Genomic DNA, 16,663 nt, shown 5'->3' with positions numbered 1-16,663 from the left:
GCCTCGGAAAGTGTCATAGTGGTGGATCATTACCACTGATGCATTACTGCAGTATTCAAAAAGCTGGTGGAAGTGAAACTCACATGAACAACTGTATATACTGTTAAAAGTAAGAAACACCACTTCATATTTTACTAACTGGTCATTTAATTTGTATGTAAATTCCTAATCTGCAAAGTAACTTGAGACTAAAGCTCTCAAAGAAATATGATGGAACATAAAAGACTATAATATTAACCTCTAAAATGTAATGGAGTTTAGAGTTTGGAATACAATAAAATGGAAATATTAATAAGAACCTGAAATGTGTCCTGTCTCCAGGGAGGCCGCAGGTCCTTAAAATGTCTGAAATTCAATTCGATGAATAAAAGGCCCTAAATATCCTTAAATCTAATAAGTTTGTTAACCAGTTACTGTCACCACTGAACCTAATGGAACAACTTCTAGTGACCATATCTGTTACAATCGAATGAAGTAAAGACACAATATTTAGCTCCAGAGGAGTTTGAAATGTGAACATAAACTATAGAGATCTGAGAAATGTTTTTGGAAACGCTGCTCATCTAAATGCACAGCACCAAGCTACATTCAACCTTGAGCTTTTTCATCATTTTATTTTCATCCTGTTACGTTGTGCGTTCTTCAATGAGACGACTTCCTGTTTAATAAAACATTCTAGCGAGTCGTCTCCTTGTTGCCATCATTGGCCGTTTTTTGTTTCCGAGTGTGACGGCCGGGTGTGAAGATGCCACTCAGCGAGCCATTAGGCCCGATGTGCCCTGCTGAGCCGCCATGTCGTGTCAGCCGCTCCTTTTGTCCTCATTAATTGTTGAGAGAAGTGTGTCACATCCTGTCAGGCTGACTGCTGTCGTCCCTCTGGTCACCCCTCGGTGCCCACTGCCCGCTGATGCTATTGTGGCAGCGGCGGCTGCGGAGGAGAGGAGAGCCGGGCCCTGCAGGATGTGGGACAATACTGGGAAGGAAGAGGAGGGAATCCCGGAGCTGTGTGCAGAAGCCAGGTCAGCCGAGTGTCTCTGAGAGCAGTCCCCTGTGACCCCCTCCTCTTCTCCTGGGGACACACTTTGTCATCCTCTCACCTCCAGCCTGTATGTGACGGGAATAACAATAACCTGTTTTGTCTTGCTTCTCCGGAGGTTGTGCTTAGTCTTCATTTCTTGTTTGTTTAAGTAGAATTCCCATTTTCTAGTTTTTAAAAGCTGTATATCAACTGTGAAGTGGCCCATATCAGCCTGTAACACTTGTACTAATAGAATGATGTACTAAGGCCGTAGATATACTTACTTCTAACTACACATGTGCATGATTGCTGCTTCGAGTATCCTGCGTCTTTTGTTGAGCACTGATTGAACATGTTCTCAGAAATTAAGATCCATAAAATGTTTAAAATTGAATCGGTTCTTAGATCGTACGTAAAGATAGACGACATGACTGCTTCCCAAGAGTGAAGCCAAAGCGCTTCAATTGCCCCCTGGTGGCTGGCTACAGTATAGGTCATAATCCCTGCCTCCTCTACGTTAGTACATGGGACACGGACCAAATCAAATAGCAAAACACTATTTTATGTAATAGTAATCAAAATGTCAAACAGCAATCACTATGTGAGTTAAACGTTTCTTAGATATAAAATAAACACTTGAATCCATCATAGGTAATCCAGCCTTCCTTGTTTTCCTCGTAGGAATAGTATGTGGAGAGTGAATAATTCACTTGTTGTTAGCCATGACTTAACCTCTTCAGGGATTAAATATAATCCGAAATGAAATATTTTATGACACCTCCACGAACTCTGGAAGCTGCCTGACTGCTGAAAGGAGCCCAGACCCCGTGTTACAGCAAAAAAGCAATTACATAAGATTTCTCCCATGTTTCCACCAGAACTCTCACCACATCCAACAGTGCTGCAGTGAGGAACACAAGCAGGGACCGTTTCTGTCTGACTGAAAACAGGCCATTACAGCGGCTGGGTTATTACGGACCGCTGCGCATGAATCAATGCTCAAGCAGTGATGGACTACACGGCACGGATGGAGAAATTAATGAAGAAGAATCTGCGGCGTCGGGATGCGGTCGCAATTTGCTCCTGCTGAGTGGCTGAAATGCAGTCGCACAATAAAAAGAAAAATTGCAAGACCGACCTTTTAAGGTTCTGCCTCTGGCCACTTGAAAACATGTCTCTCCACCGCAGGAGATGATGCACTGGGTTGCACTACAGACGAGCGGGAGAGCAGAAAAGATGTCCAAATATTTCCATGGCTCCTGTGGCCTTCTGCTTGCATAGTCCTGGCATGAGCTCATCGGCGTGCGGCTAGTTTGTGCTCCCTCAGCACTGTTCTTTCCCAGTCTGTAAGTATCAGTGTCAATGCTAAATAGGCATTGACAAAGTCCTCCGAGCCCCTTTTCCCACTCCCCACTGACTGTGGCTCCACTTGGTATTGAGGGCAAAGGTTTTCATAAAGGCAGATTAAGTCTGTGTGCCACCTATGAGTGCAGGTCGTGCTCTCGCCCCAGACTTTACACTTTGCAGGAGACTGGATGATGGAACAGTTTATCATCGGCAGTAATGGTGGCATTCTTTGTGGTGTGTAACGTCTTTATAAGTGAGCTCACTGCACGAAACAATCATTTCTTTAATTCCCTCCTCGGTAGTTATTTCCGTAAGCTCACATCCAAATGGAAGAAGTCGTCGCAGAACGTGGACAGGGCCTCCTCTCCGAGCATTATTTTTCGACGGCACTTCAAATCTCCCTTAGAGCGACTCTCTTGCGGTATTTAACCAATGAATAAATTGACATGAAATGTATTCCTGATAATGCAAACACCGGGGACAGAGGAGCCAGAAATAACTCTCCCAGGCAAGATGTGGAAGAGATTAAGGCTGAAACCGACGAAATAAGTGAGTGGAGGCGGGAGGTTGGAAAATGAGCTGGGGGGGGGAGGAGGGAGGGAAAGTGGAGAGGTAAGAGGAGGTGAGGAGCTGGTGTCTGCGAGGGTGAGTGTGTGTGTGTGTGTGTGTGTTTGGGGGGGGGGGAGACTCGGTCCGTAGAGGGTTCGGAGAGTGAGTTGCAAGGCGAGAACTTTGCTGAGAGCGAGGGTGGGTGGGGGGGGGGAAAGGAACTCATAAAAGTCACATTTGTTGGTGATGCATGAGGAAGTGAAGCCAGCTTTGGCACATGTGTCTGTGGTGCTAAATTAACTGTTAACACAAATAATCAAAGTGCAGGGCCCATTGAGCGCTGGCGCCAGTGAAATGAGGGGGAGCGGCTGGCTCGCTCGGAGGAGTCGCAGCAGGCCGACTGCAGCCAGCGAGCAGGTGGAGGTCTACCAGGGGCTTTCACAGGATGGAAGTGCTTACACAACCGGCCGGCCGGGCCCACCGACAGAGGAAAGCACCGCCGCACTCCTGCTTTCCAGCTATTGTGTGGAAACGTGCTTCTCTTTTTAGATCTGCCTTTGTAAAAAGTGTGACATCTCCGAGCAGCGAAGGACGCGGCTCCAAGCTATTTACCTCCATGACTGGCTGGTGGTAATTAAAATGCCACTATTGTGACCTTGAGAGTTAGGTTGGTGTTGTTTTTATTTTATTGCCGGCTTGGTGAACTTCCTGCTTGTTGTGACACCACAGACAAAGACATGTGGCCACAGAGCGTCTCTCTGGGCTGAGACCATCTCCCAGACACTCAATCATATATATGTGACACAAGAATGAGCAGAATCACTGACACTGTTTCAATCACTCCTCAATGAATTACCAACACACCATGTTTGTTTTATTATTGTTTTTTTTTTTAATCATTTTTAGATATTTCCCCTTCAGTTTTAAATTGTCGTTTTTATTTAATTTTGCCTATCTTTAGCCTTGTAATGTTTAATCTTGGTTCAGTTAGTAAAATTAAGAATTTGGTATTTGTATGTAATGACCGATAAGAAAGATAGTCCTTTGTTATTCCCACTGCGGGGTTACAGGGTTACAGCTGCAAGGACATAAAAGTGTAATAATTGGTTAAAAACAATACAAACAATAGAACTATAAAACATTTATAATAGAAAGTTCACAATATAAAAATTCTCAAACTGCTCAGTTGTTCCTAACCTATTTTTCCCTCAGGGAATAGTTGGATATTTTGGAAAATAAGGCTGTGTGCTTTTCCCAATAGATAAATAAGAAGATTAATACCATACTTTTATCTGTTTATTCAAAATGAAGCTGAAGAAAGTTTCCAGTTGAGCATAAAAACAGGAAACAGGTGGAATCAGCAAATCATTCCGTTTAATAGTAACAAAACAGCAAACTGTCGTTTTTACACTTTTATCCGATTTAACAGATGAAAAATGTTCACTGATGAGCTTTAGAGTGGATTTCTTTATATTGCCATTCAACAGAGTCTCGGTACGAAAGTCTTTAACTGTATTTGACAAAATGTTGAAAGTCTTGGTTGTGGCCTGTGTGAATGGGATGAGACATGTGCAGTCCAAAGCTTCTGTCAGAAGCTGTTTCATTTAAAAGTGAGTTTTCAAAGGCTTAAGAAATAGAAATTCAGAACCTTCCATCACATTTTCATACACCTGTTAATCATCATCCAGTATTGCTTAATTCATAATACCCCCTGCCTTCTCCATAAGTACTTTCTTACTTTGCTACTTAATCCATTGTGCATAATTATGTTCCTCCACTTTTACATTTTCTACTCCTGAAATTTGCTCCTTTTAAATCTTCCTTTTCAACATCTATGTATTTCTTCTTGATTGAACTAGACTGTCTAGTTTATGGTCATAGTTACCTTTTCACTACACTCCATGAATGTGTGTGAGGAAAATATCTTGAACGTTTGAAAGTAAATAATAATCTGTTGTTAAACAAGTTGCTAAAAAATGACCTTCTCTCTTCCCAATCAACTAAATGAACACTGAACAGTGTGAGAAAGTAAACACAGCAAGATGCAGTTCTATTAATGTAAACACAATATCTTCTGGTGCCTTCATGCCAGATTTAACAAATGAGCTGCATTTGAATTTGGGATCAAAAGAGAAACTCTTGGTCTTTACAAGACCATTTCAGCTCGAGTTTCCCCTCTTGCCAAAAACAGTCATGAGGGGAAAATAAATACAACAATTTGGAAAAAGTAATACCCCGCAGCTTTGTGACATCAGCACAAAAGAAGCATGGCCCCTGATGCTCTCCACTTCCCATGCAGCCCACAACTGGGCTGGAGACCGAGGTTGCCTGGCGCCACAGTCATCATGTGTGTCAGTCACTTGCAAAACTCACTGTTTTCCTTAGAGGATGAGCTAAGCTCCTCCTTTAGCCCTAACGATTTATTTTAGACTCCAGCGTCCAGAGACCCCCTTTCTTGAAATCCCAGTTTATCTTGGCCATGTTGTTTCAATGTGAACCAATCAGCTTTGCCTCCAGTGGAATGTCCCCTGAGACTTGCCTCGGTTTCCCAATAGGCCCATTCATTTTGAGGACACAAGTTTAACATCTGGTTTGTATTACAGCTCCGTACAATCGCTCTCATCTCGGGCTCAGTCGCACAAGAGGGACAGGACGGAAATCAGTCCTTCCAGAAACATTACTTGATACCGAGACATGTGTAGACATACTTGGCTACTTATTAGTACACTTGATTTTATGATTAAATCAAACAATTGACATTTTGGGAAGATATTTTTCACTTTTATTTTTTTGCCATGAGATGGATTAAATTATGGATCTCTCTTTCATGTCTTTACAATAATCTGTCAGCAGATTGATAACTTGTCCAAGCATAAAGAATGGAAACCACAGATTGTATATTTAGATTGACGACATGACAATGTCCCTAAAGCGAAGAGAAAAAAAATCCCGATTGCCCCCTGGTGGCTGGCTGCAGTATTCTTCTTAAAGCTCACTTCCTCCGTGTTAGCAGATGGGACATGTGCCTAGCCCAAAAAATCATGGAAAACTTAAAATAACATCAACAAAGATAGTTTCTGTCATTAAGGTAGCTAAGAGTTCATTATTCTTATAAGTTTGGTTTGATTTAGTTTACTAATTCGATAAAAACAAGAAGAGAACACGACATATGTAATTGACCCCTAAATTGAGTTGGTGGGTTTACACTGAAAAGAGAAAATTGTTGGACCAACTTCAAAAATGGGTTAGGGTCATTCACTTCTAAAAATTAAGTCAGTTCAACCTAGAGTTAATATGTGCACTGAACTACGTATAATAGTTTAATAATGATAATATCATCGTGGGAGTAGGTGGAGATTACCACTGTTTCCAGTCTTTATGCTGAGCTAAGCTAACCGGTTTGTGGCTCCAGCTACATATTCACTATATCTGCACGAGCGAGGTATCAATATTTTTCTAAACTATTTCCTAAAAGGTTTATATATTGTAATAACTGTCGTAGGCATCAAGTCGTTGATTGTTTCACCTTCAAACGTGTACAAATTTGGTTTTGTGCCTCCGCTGAGTGCTGGGCAGACAAATCACTGTAATACCAGACAAGAACACTTTAATTCTACAATAATTAGCCTCCATGTTCCAAGTGTATCCAGATGTACATGGTGGGGGGGAACACAGCAAGAACACATTGAACCAGCAGGTGCACGGCTCAGGTAAAATGCTGCTGCTCCTTGCTCCTGATAAGGAGAACACTTCTCCCTCTCTCCCTCCGCCCCACCCACGAGTGTCCTTCTCCCTCTCTCTGCCTCCCTCTCGCTGTATTATCTGTATTATTACCCTGGAGTGCTGAGCATTGAAGTGTCTGCCAAAATACGCGCCAAATGAAGAGCAAGGGGAAGCAGGCGAGGGTGCTCCAAGTCTCTTATCTGGGTGCTATTGAAATTTTCTTCAGAGAAATCATTCATTTTAGTCAACCTTCAATTAGGCTGCGTGCATAAAAGTGTGATCTTTTGACCGCAGTATTAAAGCACTTTCATTATTGCTTTATCGTGTTTTGATCTGAAACAGAAAACTATTGGGCTTTGGCTCAACGTTGTTCTCTAAACAATTTGCATCGTATCTGGTGGCGTACCTGTTTAACTTGGAGCTCATAAAAGTCTAAGAACATGAAAAAATGAAATAAAAAGCTTGTTATTGTCTATTGTTGTCGCTGCCCAAACTCAGACATATTGTTTAAAGTAGCTTTCACACATGCCCGACACCCCTGGACTTACCCCGACATTACCCGGAGGAGCTGTATGTGAGAGCGCAGTTGTCTGAATTAGTTGGACCACACATGAAATAGGCTTTGCTCTGCCAGCGCTCCAGCACAAAGTCTGTATAACGTCCGATTGGGCCCATGTGTGAACGGAGCGGAACAATGTCGGGAGAATTCCCAGCGAGCGAGTGCGAGCGTGTTGATGATGTTTCTGTTTGTCAACTGATGCAAACCTGAAAGAACACAGATATCCAAGGGACAGGAGGAAGGGTCCTTTGAAAAAGTCAGAATTAGAAACACGACAAGATTTGAGAACTCGAACGCCAGAAGGATCAGACAGATTAGAAGAGACTATTGTTACCTTTACCAGGGAGGTTATGTTGTCATTGCTGTTTGTATGTTGTTTTCAGGATTACATAAAAGCTACTGAACTAGTTTTCTTAAAACTTGGGGGAAGTGTGGATTGTGGGCCAAAGAAGAATCCTTGGCGGAGGGATGCGATCTCCAAGTGACCTTCAAGTTTATGATGTAAAAAGAGTTTATTTTGTCCCGGCTTGTGCTTGGTCATGCCAGGATTGTCCTCTCACCTAAATCATTCAGAATATTTCCTGTAGGTACGAACGTGTCATAAATGTTCAAACTCCTTTTGTGTGCTGCATCTGTAAAAGGAAATATTGTGACCTGGTGTCCAGGGGTCACACGAGAAAACATCTAATGTATGATTCATTTGTATATACATTGCTGATTGCCTCGGGTAACAAGAAACAGTTCTTTCAAAGGTTCTATAGATAAAATAAGCAGCATCTCACAATTCTCACAATTCATGCTACCAACCAAATTGGGTTTTCACCTTAGATCAGCTCAGATCACAGATCTTCAACACAACATTTTCACTCCTGTCTGAACAAGTTGAATCCTAACACTCATCTCACAGTTGGGAAATATCCACATTACTAATGTAATATAAAGTTCATTCATCCTCTTACTGGCTGTTTACTCATCAGAAGCATCGGATTTCATGAGGTACAGAAATGACCCACTCATTCTGCTGTGTCAGCTCAAACAAGTGAACTCATCACCATGAAGGTCTTCAGGAAATGATTCAGTTTTGAAAAAATTACCATCCTCACCTTTGTATAGGAACTGGTTATGATTAAGTTTACATCTCAGTATGCTGTGACACCAGACCTCTTGTTTAGACCCAAATGGGAAGTTGACGCTTGGAATTACACAACCCCCGAGTCGACTGCGTTCACCAAAATGTGCTCAGTTCATTGGATTGGCCAAGTTGGGTTTGCTATAGCTAGGTAAGCCATTTTTAGCTATACCAATTTATAACATTATATTGTATATTGTATAGCAACATGTCGACGAATAGAAGTAAGTCAACACTGTGTTTACAGCTGATTTTAATGAGACACAAATCAGACCTATTTCTACAGCTTTCATCACTGTTGATGCAAATACAAAATAATCTTAATGCCACAGATTGAGTTGGAGCTTCCCCGATCAAATATGTTGATATTTACGATAATCGGCTCCGACAGAAACACACAAAAGCCAATGAAAGTCAGCCAACTGGGAAGCGTCAACAACCAGATGCTGCAACTAAAAACAACAACAAGTTTCCAACTCACCTCTAGCTCGCACTGCAAAATGTAAAAGCCTTGTAAGCCATGATTTCAGCTATGGTTTATTTCTTTTAGCAACAAAACAGAACACAGGAGTCCATAGAGGTTTAAAACAATGATTCACTTTGGCACAACATAGAAACAGAAACACTAAAAGCTAAATAATTATACTGTGTGTTTTTTTACCTTCACAATTAACTGCATGTTTCTGGCTGATCTAAATCCAAACTCTCTCTGCATTAGTATATGAGGTTAGATGTTCAGGTCACTAATTCACAGGCAGACCTCATATCAACTTCTGGCCATGCTCAGCTCATGGCGTCTCTGTGAAGCCCAAACATTTTGACCTCTGACCCGCTGGGCGGTTTGGTTTACAGCCGGAGTTAACAGTGCTGATAGCCTGCTGTGAACCTGCTCATTTGATCCAGCAGACAGCAGCTTGCTCCGAGCTGCTTTACAGCCGGTGGCATCCAGTAGGTAATCATAGAAAAGCTCATTTATAATTTCTTCCTTATATCCAAGAAGCCCGTTGATATCCAGCCCGTTGATATCCAGCCTTGTGAATGCAGTGGGGTGTGAAAGCACAGTCTTGAACTAGATAAACATGTTTAATAAAATACTAGCCTTTAGAAATGATGGGACAGAGACAGAGTTTCTTGTGTAACGCTGGACTCACAGTTTCTGCTCTGAGGTGTGTTGAGTGTTTCTGGGACTTGAGGGATAAACTGGTGAGGCTCCCACTGTGGGCACGATGTAGGTGATTATATTGGTAATGAATAAACATCCTGATACATTTATAATCCTGTTATAATCTATGTTGAGATATTCCTTGTCGACCTTGGACATAGTTTGAAAAGGCTTTGAATCACTTTCCAACAAACTCCTTTTTAGACTTTGGAACATCAGCTAAATGACTATGGATGTTCAGTTTGTTCACTAAAATAGTAATTAATGTTAGTGATCCATTAATAACTGCTCATGTTTCTCATTTGCAATAAGACCTAAATGAATGTTAAAAAACTACTTTTACAATAATCCATCCAGTCTGTATTAGTAAATGTTGTAAAGGGTTTTTATTAGAAAGTGGTTAATGGTAAATACCAAAGGGATTTTTCACAACCTGGCAAATCAAGCTTTGCTCTTAATAAGTCTAAATGATTTATATACTAAATGATCTATTAACCATTAATTCACCCATTTGCTACACGTTGCAAGTTCCAATAATAAATCAAAAGTTTCTTATTGGTACATAATCCTTCTCAGTCTGCTACTAAACGCATGTCATTGTCTTCATAAGTATCTGGAGTTGACTCTTTTTTTTCCTCAGACGTAGTCGATGGCTTTGACCGTTTAATACAAATGTTTATGCCTGTTTTCTTTGATTATATAGCGTGTGTACATGACATTGCTGCTAACCTCCAGTCGGCCATTTGTTCCCATTCATTTCTGTTCGGAATGAAAATCAACTAATATGTCTCAGTGAAGAATGTCGCATCGACTTGTCAGGGTTGTGTTATTGTTGTGTCGTAACGCAGTGCAGACCGCTCCAATCCAAACAAGCTCTGTTTGTCTGAATTCTTTGGGAAAACAAAAGGCAAATATGGACGTTGTGAAAAGGATCTTGTGAATGTGGAAGCGACTTTCATGACAAAGTTTGCAGCTTCGCAGTTGTCTCAGAGATGTCGAACAACATTTCACAGCTCACTCACTCCACTGACCACGAAATCAGTACGACTACAACTTTATTACCGTGCAACAATTACACAGCACTAACAAGAGGAAAAATGAAGTGTCAGACCTCTGCAAGTAGATTTTCACTTTTTTAAAACAACAGCATTTAAATGTCCAATAATCTATAACCTTTGTTGAGCTTCAAAAAACAGCCAGCAGGACGTCAAATAAACGGACTTGAGAATTGGTGGAATTATGCAAAACCACCACTCTGACCTTTTGAGTAAAAGTGAAAAGCAGCTTATCAAGGATGTAGAAAGGTCAGTAGAAGTTACATGGGCTGCATGATACATGAGCTATCTCCTGCAGTGCAGAGTGGAGGAGATGACGAAGCTCGGCGTGTGTGTGGGGGGGTGTGTGTGTCAGACATGTTATATACAAGTCCGACCTTCAAAAATACAAGATTACGAAACCAGTGCTCTTACAGAAGCTTCTCGCGTTCATCTTTGTCTGAGATTTCCCGGTGACAAATAATAACCAAACTGTAATCGGTGTTTTCAGACTCCAGCATCGTTTAAGCCACTGACGCAACAGCTGATTAGTAACACAGGACGTTTGTCATCTCGGCAGCCCTAACCCGGAATACTCTCTGAGTGCAGCAACATGGCATAACTTTCTGTTGATGGATGAATGGAAGTAAATGGGAATCTATTGCAACAACAACAATTTTGGTCAAAGGCCAGTTCTGATGATATCAATTTTCTTTCTGGTTCATTTTCTTGCCCCTAATTGAGATAGAAACTTTTGGGATGAAACTGCCTTGGACGTTATGCAGCTGTGGTTCTGAGTGAGTCCTGCCTCATACACCATCTGTCTTATCGATATCTCAGCTCTCAATTGGATGTCACAAACTTCAAATCGAGGGCGAAAAAGATAGGTGTTATTTCAACATGATATATCGGCTGCAAAGTGCTAGCAATTGGATATATTGTTACATATGGGGACGGCTGTTTCTAGGTCACAATCTTTTCTAGGTCAGGCTGGAAACTGTTTCTTCAGAAAATACAAGACTTTGAAAAGCTCTTGTTCTCAAAATATGTTTTGCAGGGCAGCGTTAAGATCGTGGTGAATGTTTCAGTTACTGAAAGATGTTATTCTCTGGATAACAAAGGTATTCTTTGCACTCAGTGTTACAGACTGAGCTTTAACCTGATAAGACTTCCAAATCAGCCGTGTTGTAGCCAGAGTTCAATTTCTCTGTGCAACCATTTCACAAGGTAGTCGTTAGAACAGTTAGACACAGATTGTATGAATCGAACAAGTGAGTACGAGGTCTTAATCATTGAGCTTTTTCACTGTGGGGAATCTAGACAAGCTGTTTCCATGTCTCTACAGTCCTAAGGCTAAGCTAAGCTAACCATGATCCAATTAATGCTTCCTATTTAATGCATGTTTACCAAATTCATACTCATCTTTTAATGTCGATGAGCATATTTCTTGATTCTTGAAGCACATTGTGTCATTTGATGGCAACGCAGCAGAACTTCAGACAAAACCTACTTCATTAAAGCTTAATAATGAGAATAAACTGACTTATTTACAGTCACCAACTGTTCTCTCAGCAGCATACTGGTTTCACTGTAAATCTATAAAGTCAAATCTGTGTTACGGCTTTAACAAACCCTTCCTGAGTTCATACGTCTGCTCTGAGTGGAGCCACTCCACAACAATATCAGACGAAGCCATCGCAGATAAGCAGCGTAGCCATCTGGTTGTTGAGTTTGGTCGTGAGGGCTCCATATCTGCAACCCTGCCCATGGTCATTGCTTCAAAATGCTTGTGTATGAATTATGCTTCAATCCATGACGTGAAATTGGCGAAATAATTGAGCTGATATTTAACAAGATTGCGTAACGTCTTTGATGCTGACTTTCGGTGGCGCCGAATAAAACAATAAGTGTATTTTTTTTTTTTTTTTTTTTTAAGAAAACAACAAATTCAACTGAACACCACGGAGAGAACAGAGAGGAGCCTATCTGATCAAACAATGCTTTGTGAGAAGGACACTAATGGGCTCTAAGTGTCCATTAAGAGGTTTTCACATTAACTACCTCATCCTAGACTCCTTTACCACACGTTTATTTCCCAATTAGCAGTAATCCTGTGAATGGCTGGCCGAGGATCTCGCTAACCTCTCCGAAAATGGGCCACAATTAGACGCATTGTATTGAATTAGCATTGTGGAGCCTGAAGTCGCGCTCCTGTGAGGGCTAGTGTTTTATTTGTCACCTGGGAACGCCGCTCTGAGGCCAGGTCACAGCTCAGCACAGCAGGGAGCCTGTAAACTGCCTGTTGCTGCCGCCGAGGCTGACCCGCAACAGGGCTGCCATTCAACCAGCCTGTGAGGAATGTCTCCTGCAGCAGCGGGGGGGTTGAACGGAAGTTAGATGTGGTTTAAAGGGAACAGAGGGATGAACCGTGTGCGGACAGTGTTTCCTTTGAAAGGCCACTCAATGAATCCTTTGACAGCCACCATGTCAGCTGATTACACGTCTTTTGACTCTTTTCTCTGGTCTCTAATGTGGTGAAGCATTAAAACCTCTGGCACTGATATGTATTACTCTGTAGTCTGCATTAGTCAGTGCTTTGTTGCAGTGATGAATCATCAGAATCAGAATCAGAATCAGAAAGGATTTATTGCCAAGTAGGTTTACACCAACCTGGAATTTTCTGTGGTAAAAAGGTGCATACATTTAACATAAAGCATAAAAACACAATAAGTACTTCACATAAGAAAGAAATAACTGTATATAAAACAAATATATATACAAGACATAAAAGTTAAATAAAGAGTAAAATGCAAAAATCATAACTAGATATGAACTGTATATTTGTCAAGTTCTACACTTAAGTTGTTTTGAGGCACTTCTATGCTAGTATATACCTCCACTCTATCTGAGAAAGAAGAATTATACTTTTTAATGCATTTATTTGACATTTGTGGTTACAAGATACTTTCAAATCTAGAAAATAGACACAAAACATATAATCAGCCTCTAATATACCAGTTGTTACTGATTAAGTTATAACATTTTTTATAAAGCAGGTAATATTTTGACCAGTTTGCTCAACCAAAATGCTGCAAGGCAAGTCGTAAAAAGCCAATTATAATAACACTGATAATAATAGTTATTGTAAATATTATCATATTACTATAAGTTATGCCAAACCATCAGGCTGTAGTCTGCCTACTAATATTTTTCTTTTACAAACTTGCTAAGCTCTGAAAACTGAAACCCTGGCCAAACAAAATATAATCTTGGGTTAAATTAATGATGCATGCACCTAGTAGAGCCATGATTCTATGAAATAAGGAGGATTTCATATAAAATTGATTAAATCTGATGTCGTTATTTCCCCATTTTTACCTGCTTTCGCTAGATTACTTTTTTATGACTGTGTTCAAGCTGCAGGTTTTGACAGAACAAGGTCATTTCACCATTAAATCAAATCAGTTCCAAGTTCGCCCTAGAAACAGACTTTAGACTTTATCATTAAAGATTTAAACAGTCATTTAAAGTGGTGAATACTGTGTAACAAATATACACATAATATACTCCCACATTTATACTCAATATACTCTTAAACCTGAGCCAAAATCAATCAAGTGGTGATGCGGTGCTCCCACGACGACTGTAGATTAAGTTTCACGTCTAATAATGTTTCGATTGTGAGATTAATATGGTGCTCATAGAGACACCTCATTACTACCTACTGGAGTTATTGGTGTTTTCACAGTAGACACATGTTAAGGAGTGAAGAGAGGGGGAATTCTGAGGGGATTAAAGGGGTCCGATTTCTGGCTGAAGATGGAAAAACGGCGCGAGATACTCAGACGCGCTCTTTGCGGCCAAAAGCACCAGGACCCGTGCGTCATCAAATTACCCAGAGTGTTGCCAGTCTCGATTGTAGGGTAACGTAATGAGTGTGCTTTGCTGTAATAGCGAATAATTGCAAATCTAATGGCACGGCATATTTGTCTCCAGCTCGGCGTGTACACCTCCCGCAGTTTTTCGTCCTTCTGATGATGATTCCACCCTTTCACTAACCTCTCACTGAGACAATCCTTTTTTTTATAACAGGAGACAACAACTGACACGACACATTACAGGAGTTGCGTGAGGCTGTGATTATGTTCGTCCCTCTGCAGAGCCACTGGCATCCACACGTTCTGCATTATTCAAGTAGAAAGGAAAAGAGGTTAAAAAACTAAACGTCGAGTTTGGCTCTTGAGAAGTTAACATATGTAGTTGGGAAGAAAGCTTCTCAATTTGACAGTATCTGGGAGAGGTTTTTGGACTTTGTTCAGAATGGTGACATTGAAGAGGCATTGGAAATGTGAAGTGACTAATCTGGTGTGAGGAATGTGTGCTGTGCTCTGTTTCTTGCTAGTGACTGTATTCTATCTTACTTATATATATATATTTAATTTTGTTTTAATTTAGTTTAAACTAAATTAGTATTTTCATTGTAATTTTTTGTACTTGAATTTATGTTGTAATCATATCTTAGCAATAGGGACGGGAATCGGCAGGGACCTCCCGATACGATACTATCACGATACTTAGGTGGCGATACGATATGTATTGCGATTCTGTAAGTATTGCGATTCGATATTACGATTTCCTGGGATTTCTATTGTGTTTTTTTTTAAGTGCTGGACCATGGAAAAATGTTGAATCATACCTTCAAATACAACACAGTCAAATTCACTTAGAGCTTTACAAGTTTTATTTCAAATATTAACATTAACTTAATGACTGCCGGTCAGCCAATAGAGAAAATAAATAAAAATGTGCCCTATTATTGTATAGCCCCTGTCAACTGCACACAAACTGACAGATTAAGAAATGTATGCCACTTAGGCTACTTTTAAACAATAAATAAAAGGTAAATTAAATAGAATGAATAAAAGTTTACTTAAAATATAAACTTTGAAATAAACAAAAAGAAGGCTATTGTTGTTTGCATGTAGCCGATACAAAGCTAGTTCTGGGTATGTTTAGATTCTTGTGCAAAAACAAGAGCTGGTCAACATGCTCTGGGGTGATGTTGCCCCCCCCATATATCCCCCCCCGTATAAACCAATAAATATGTTTTAAAAAAATCGATTTGGGAGGCAGCATGGCAATTTAAAATAGTCATTCACAAGAATTGCGATTTTTTTCCCCCATCCCTACTTAGCAATGTCTGTGACTTTTGTATTATTTATTTCCATTTATGCTGCCATATGTTCAGGTTGGGGAAGGTTCTTGTATGTATGTAAATTGATGTAAATGTATAAAACTATATAAAACCAATAAATATATGTTTAAAAAAAAAGGATAAGAGACACACTTGAGCGAGAGTTTCTCAGTCGGCTGATATTCTCTCGCAGCTCCATGTGACGGTGAACAGACCCACGACTGCAGCGCAATTAGCCGCCGCAGCGGGGGGGCCGATATTAACAATGCTGTTGTTTCCCTCTCTGCCGTTGTGGTTCAGTTTTACAGCCGGGCTAAGTGCACGCTTTCACCTAGCCTTCGCTTTTATTAGGTACATGGCTGGCAGAGACCATGTGTTGGGAGGAAGGAAGAGAGAGAAATACATTTAAAACCAAATATTGTATCGGTAGCTTTGCGTTGCAGTGACGACTCTGTAACAAACTGAATATTTTGCAAACGCAGTCAGGTGTCAGATGCATGAATGGAGGCTGAAGCAACCTGCCCTGAGCAGTAACGGCCTGCTGATGGGGGGGGGGGGGGGGGGGGGGACCTGTGCCAGCTTGCGGTCGGACCCGTGAGTGTGCGCCGCCGCCGGAGAGAATTGGCGCAGTCAGGGCCGAGAGTTGAAAGGGCGAGGAAGGTGGCGTAGCGGAGCAGTCAAGGATAGACCTCCAGTGTTTGTGGAAGGGAGGGAGGCCGGCCAGCTCAGGTTCTGGGGGGGGGGACTGTGGGGTTGGGGGGGTCGGGGGGGGGGGGTCTGTGGCGGTGGCGGCGGCGGCCAGGAGGGTTTGCTAACCTAGAGACTGTAACTCATTGTAGCCTGACTCCAGTGGCTTGGGTGGCAAAGATCATGAAGTCCTGGACATTCATCAACCTGCCGAGGAGGGCCGACTGACTGGAGCCAGCGCCTGTTCCCCCCCCACCCCCC

Source organism: Limanda limanda, chromosome 13, assembly GCF_963576545.1.
Source record: "Limanda limanda chromosome 13, fLimLim1.1, whole genome shotgun sequence".
NCBI classification, from domain to species: Eukaryota; Metazoa; Chordata; class Actinopteri; order Pleuronectiformes; family Pleuronectidae; genus Limanda; species Limanda limanda.
The sequence above is the reverse complement of the archived record's forward strand: the minus strand, read 5'-3'. Positions refer to the sequence as shown.